A 6,802-nucleotide genomic window follows, 5' to 3' on the forward strand; every position below is an offset into this window, starting at 1 on the left:
TCCACACATACCAAAACAATCTTTTTTTCCCCCGTCTTCCTTGGCATCGTTTCAAGAATATTTGCCTTCAAAACCGGTACATTGTAAACGACTGAACATGCTGTAGTTCATATTCAAGCCTATAGGTGGCGCTTGAAATTCACCAAAAACTGAGAAAAAGAGACGTAAAGTGGAGGGGACGATGTTGCCACTGTTCCAGACTGTGTTTTGACATTTGGAAGGGTGAAAGACTGGATTTTTTTTTATAAGACGCTGGGACGATTTCCAGTTTCCCAAGACATGATGACACGATGATCTCCTAACCCTAACCCAGTGTTTTTTTTAGCCTAAACTTAACCGGCCCGCAACATTGAACCAACATAAAACATAAAACTGAACACAAAATTTACTAGAATGTTACAACATTCAAGTAAATTTTGTGTTCAGTTTGAAACATATCAGTAGTTTTGAGAAATGTGATTTGTCAACATTTATCCTGGCATTTCTATTTCCATCATCTTCAGCTGCACAATGTGTTTAAAGCTAATCAACTATAGTTAGCATGCTAACAAACTAAAGTAGCGTAAGCTATGCGTTAGCATTGTCATCATGAGCATGACATTAGCACCCAAGCATTTCAGTGCTTAAGGCAAAAGTCATAGGTGGGGACATACCACTTGAACTTTACACCTCCCGACCTCCAAGAGTTCCAGACTGTAACAGACGGACATCTCTTTGGCCAATCCCTCGACAGATCAGCCTCCTCACGTACGTGAATGAAACAAAAGAGAAAAAAACGACACATGGGTAACAGACTCCATTTTTAATGTTATTTTACGGCATTTTCATTCATGGAAACCTATCCAAATGATTCATCCACTTGCCTAAAACAAATAATGTCGTCTACAAATACATCCTGCCCTGCCTCCCACGGGTCCCGGCATAGTTGTGTGAATTCCAACTTCCGATGGGGATCCGTCGTATTTTAGCACAAAGTCGCAAATTATCGGAAGTTGCAAATTTCTGAGTTGTGAGTTGCAAGCCAGACTTGCTAACATGGCTGTCCATTCTCAGTCTTTTTCATACTGTTGGCTCAACAAACCCTGTTGTCAAAAAGCTCAAAGTCACTGCTGTCACTATTAATATGACTCATTCATAACTGTCCACTCACTCGTCCCTCCTGCTGCTAATTTAAACATAGCTATGAATATGCTTACGGACGTGCTTGAATTGTTCGCTGCGTGTTTGCATGCACGCTTCTTATTTGCATCCTGTGCCTCATTGATGTATACCGTCGCTGTCTGTATTTTTGCGGCGTTGGCCTGATTCCCCTCCGCAGGGATCATTTATGTTTCATCTAATCTAATCTAATCTAACCCCCGCTGTCACCGCAGAGCCGCCTTGTAGTCGAGACGACGGCGACAGGATTGTGACAGAAAAAAAATCCTGTTAGTTATGAAGCGGACAGCGATAAGCTCGCGAATATTGTGCTGAATGTGAGGGGAGGAGCGTGACGGCGGTGATCGACTCTGAGGCTTTTACGGATCGGTGGCACAAAGGGGGTTAACAGGCACATATTCACCGGGGGCCAGTGTGAACATCTGTGGCTGTGATGTCCTGCAGTGTAACAAGCTGCTAATTCACCTGTGAACACGTCTCACGGCTCATTTATCCTCTGCGTCGTTTTGAAAAGATCTCAACATTCTGAAAACCTGCGTCTCTCTTGCAAAAGGACAGAAAGCTAGAATGAGAACGAGAGAGAAAGATCATGTGCATGGAGGAGGAGAAGGAGGAGGAGGAGGAGGAGGAGGAAAGATGGAGGGAAGTGAAAAAGAAAGAAAGAAAGTGACAGGGGAACTTCTTTGATCAGATCGTTTTTTATGAGGCCTGTCTGACCTGTTCGGGCAGCTCACACACACACACACACACACACACACACACACACACACACACACACATAATACACACAGACAAAACCATATATCATGCTTGTTATTTAACTTTCTTCCGCATGACATGGGAACAGAAACAGCATGTGTCTGTCTGTGTCACTTCCCCTGGTGGTCACTGGTCACTGTTTGGTCACACACTGACATTCGCATATGCACACATACACGCAAAACTTCCCCCTGCTCCCAGTCTAAGTGTAACGTATTGTTTTAGTGTGTGTGTGTGTGTGTGTGTGTGTGTGGCTGCTAAGTCCAGTGCTAATGCGCCCAGCCAGGCAGCACTGATACAACAGTGAGAGCGGAGATAAAGCCGGCTTTGTGTCCGACTCAGGATCTCGGCCGCAGAGTGGCTGAAATGGCACACAGCCATTGTCACAGGTTCACTGCGGTCACACACACATACACACACGCTGGTGACACCACCGCTGGGTGAAACCACCGCTGGGTGAAACCACTGATAATGAAGTGCAGTAGAGAAGGTGTTTAACATCAGTATCATTGCCGTATCATTTTCAGACATGGACATAATTACGGAAAACAAACATTGTCCCATACAGGCTGACTGGCAGGCTCTCGTGGCCTCTTTTTACATTTTTTTTTTATTGTGTGCAACTGGAGCTGATTTCACAGGAAATGTGCAGGATTGTCTGATGAAAACGGAACACAAAGAGTTCTGTTCTTCCACTGATTATCGCGTTGAAAGCCAGACTGACGACAGATCGCGCAACAAGCTGTAAACACAGCGCTGGCATCTTGTCACGGTATCAAGTCGATACTGCAAATGTGTTTGCAGACCATTATATACACATCCAATTGATATGGAGCGACATTAGCATTCATGTGTAGTTGTGTTTCTGGCCAGCCTTCGAAGTCTGATATCCTTTTTTAGCTCAGTTTTTGGTCTCCACCATCTCCTGAGGGAAAATATCTGGCGAGCTGCTGAATGCTCCGCTTCTGACTGTGTCTCTGCCATTCGCTACTTACTGGGCAGGAAGTGTACAGTAGGTTTACCAGAGCCTTTTCACTGCCGTGTCTGAAAATAATCCCAATGAGAGCTGCGAGAAGGAGCAAAAACAGAAAAATCAGGAGGTTGTAAAACCAAATTATGAGCTGAAACATGCTAAACATTCAGTGGTGAAACGGCGAACTCAGGCGATGGGGTTCATTGGCGACACCTTTTTTATTAAAGGGAGCAATTTAATTTATTGTTAATGGTGCAATATGTAAGAAATGGCCACCTGTAAATAGGGGTCAGCATAGCACTAGGGTAACTGCAAACTGCTGCTAACTAAAGCTGTTAGCTCAGTTAGCCGGGTAGAGGTTTGAATTTTGGGCTGGGAGCTCAGGAACTGGGGAAAGTGTTAGTGGTTACATCGCTTGCACAGGAGGAGATGTGACAACGATCGAGAGAAGCATCTGTTTGTTTTTTCGAAAACCATCGCGGGCTGTCAAGAGGTTAGCACAGATGCTACTGTAGCATCTGCTGTATAGGAACTGGAGAGTATATCTCACTGAAACAAAAGCAAAGAACATCACTAGAGTCTTTTCTGATGTAATGTTTTTGTCTTCTCCCGGCTGGCTTTAGAATAAGTGTGATCTACCACGGAGCTCTGCTGTTAGCGTTCCCCTACGGTTGACCTAATGGGTTGGTGTTAGCTTCTGATAAACAAAAAGCTTCTTGTTCCTGCCTTCTTCTCACACCGTTTCCAAGGAAAACTTCCCCGATGCTTCTGTGTAACAAACCATTTGGCACGTCCGGTTAGGTAGCCTAGGTGGTGGAATGTGTAAAAAAAAAAAAAAAAAGTCAGTGGAAAAATCTCTTCAAAAGCATGTGAGGCAATGACAAAGAGGAAAGAGAGAAAGGGAGAGAGAAAGGCCTTGCAATCCAAAGTCTTGACCCTTTTTAGGCTAGCCTCCGCTCCATTAGCCCCAGGAAGACAAGAATCAGCCACAGGTTTCTTTCAGTGGCCTTCCTTAAGAGTTGAACCACGATACAGTAGTTCTTCTGTGTATATTTCTGCACACAGAAAATTATGGAAAAACAAAAGCCATCAGTGTTAGCAAAAGCACAGCAAAAGTCTTTTTTCTTTGTTAAAATTACCAGTGTTCAAGTAAAAAAAAAAAAAAAAAGAACTGTAATTTATAGAATGAGAATTCATTTATTCTGTTTCACCAGTATCACATTCCATATTTTCAGAGGGAGCTAGCTGGAAAATACTAGCAAAACAAGCTATCCTGCACACTTGATTGGATTTTAGCTCTTGCCTCTCTTTTAACAACCATCTTTTAAGACAGTAAGATGCTGCGTTTAAGGGAAATGTCTTTAACAAAACCGCTTGTATACATAAATGGGCTTTAGTAATCTTAACAGCGAAGCTATTTGTTCATTAAACATCTTGGCTAACTTCATAGCAACCCGCTTAGTGTTTTAAATGCTTGGCTACATGCTGCACCTTCAACTATGCTATGCTAGATAGTACATATTATCATATTAAGTCAGCTGATGACTTTCAAGTGACAGTGTTTTGTTTTTTTTCCAGGATATGAAACCTTTACTTGGTTTCCTCGTAACTGCAGAAGCTGACATTATGAATGGCTATTGTTTCGTTCCTTGATTAACTTTTTCTGACTCATACTGGAACCCTTTGTCTCTATATCTAATGTCTGCCAGACCTTTTGTGTATGCATATACAGTGTGTGTGTGTGTGTGTGTGTGTGTGTGGGTGGGTGTGTATGTGTGTCACCTTTCTCCTACTTCCTGCTGCTAGCTGCAGCTTGCCCAGTGCAGAGCAGGAGCCTCCACCTGTACTGAGGGAAGGTGAGGTGCTAGGTTACAAACGCACCCAATGTCACTGTGTCCGTTCTGCTCGCCTGCCCGCCTCCACACAGTGCGCAGTGTCCTCCACCCGCCTGCACACCTCACCGGCATCACGTCCATTCCTGCAGCGCCGGTGTCCAACAGTCTACCTGTTAATTTCATGCCCATCAGCGTCGTGTTGCCTCATGCCGCCGATACAGACCCTAGGTTTTTTTTTTTTTGATTCAGTGAAAATGAGGTTCAAACGGGACCATACCATTTAAACTGGCTTCTCTTCCCAATAGCCTCAGTTAAACTTTGTGTTTTCTCTACCTCTTTCATCTGCATTTCTAAAAAGCTGAAACAATAACACTGGGGAGTCCTGTCAAAACATACTTCTGTAATGAATAGACACATTTGAAAACCTCATCAAGCTCGTGAGCCACACAAGCCTCTTTCGAGTGTTCAATTCCCAAGCTTTCTTTGTGCTTTAATCAAGCCTTAAAACGTGAATGTAATCAATTGTAACTTTGTATACTTTGTAATCAATAATCAAGTGCTTGGTAAAGGGTACGTTCACCCAAAAATGGTGGATGGTGAAACACTGGAGGGATATCGGGCCGTGTTTCGAGGTAACATCATGTTTAATGCCCAGTTAGCTAACGTTAGCATTCAAACACTTCCCAGCTAACATCACATCTTGACTACATCCAGTGTGTTTCACTTCCAGGCTTGGTGTGTGTTGACATTTTAGAATCAATGACGCCTTTCCTGTTGTATTGTGCAACACTAGCAAACAATAATGTTAGCTAGGAAGTAGCTAAATGCTAATGCTAGTTGTTGTGTAATGGAAGCTACGGGGATTTATCAAAGGCGTTGTTTTGCCTTGATACATGGCCTTGAAAAGTAAATTGCGGCGACCGCGAGAGGCTGGAAATCCCAAGTGAAAATACCCCTCAGGTCAAACAAATTTACAGGCGGTTGACACCAAGTGGCCGACGGTAGCTGGCTGCAGCGGCCGTGTTTACACATGAAGCGAGACAGGTGTTGCGGTGGTGTTCCATCTGCGAGGCCGTGTTGTGTCCACACCGTCCGATGACCCAGAAAAACAGCGTCCTGCCTGTTTGTGTGGAGGATGGATAAACTGAATGGAGCAGCGTCGCTCTACAGCAGTTTGCACATGGCAGCGACAAATCCTGCATTTTCTCATCCTCTCGTAACACAAGTGGGTTCTGTCATGCAGCCTGATGAATTAAAGAGCCTCTAAATGCGTGGTTTCGCGTGGCAGCTCCTCCCGGCAGAGCGGCGGTTCGGAACATGATGTGATTTGTGTGTTTTTTCTTTTTGTTTACGTCAGCAGTTTGTTTGGTGTAAACAGAAGAACTGGGTACTTAGCATCGGCAATTACAATAACCACAATATTAGTACAAAGACGTGTTTCATGGGTAATCTTTGCTGTGAGGTTGGAATGAATGAAAATCGGGGGGGGGGGGGGGGGGGGGGTTAGAAAGTCAAGAAACCCAGGGCCTCGGGACCCTGCTCACTGCCTTCGCATCGCACTTCTCGTGTCCTGCTGTGCTGCTGCTGGACAGGCCCTGTGTGTTTATAGCTATCCCTGTTGCCACATTCTCGTATGCACTCTCTGCACCCGATGCCAAGTCGTCAGCATTCACCCGACCTCGCTGAAACACTCGCAGTGGCTCAAGAATTGGCAGAGTGGCACACACAATCAGCAGAGGCAATCTCTCTTATTTCCTGCAGAGGAGGAAGCAGAGAGGAGGTTGGCTGAGGACACGGAAAACTCTTTGACCCCCTCCTTTACCACCGCCACCACCACCACCACACCACTGGCATGTGGGGTGTGGGTGTTTATGTATGGCGAGGGCGTGCGTGTGGACAGCTGGTGTTTGTGTTTACATCTAAGGAGCCGTGGATTCGGGGAGGCGAAAAGATAGCGAGCGGCCGCGGAGCTGAACTCCCTCTTTCAAAAGCTTTTCTGCTCCGTTCAGGGCATTCATCCGTGGCCCTCGTCGCTCCGGAACATCACAAGGATTTCTAAGTTCTCAGACACAAAAAA

Source organism: Sparus aurata, chromosome 20 (genome assembly GCF_900880675.1).
Source record: "Sparus aurata chromosome 20, fSpaAur1.1, whole genome shotgun sequence".
Classification (NCBI taxonomy): Eukaryota; Metazoa; Chordata; class Actinopteri; order Spariformes; family Sparidae; genus Sparus; species Sparus aurata.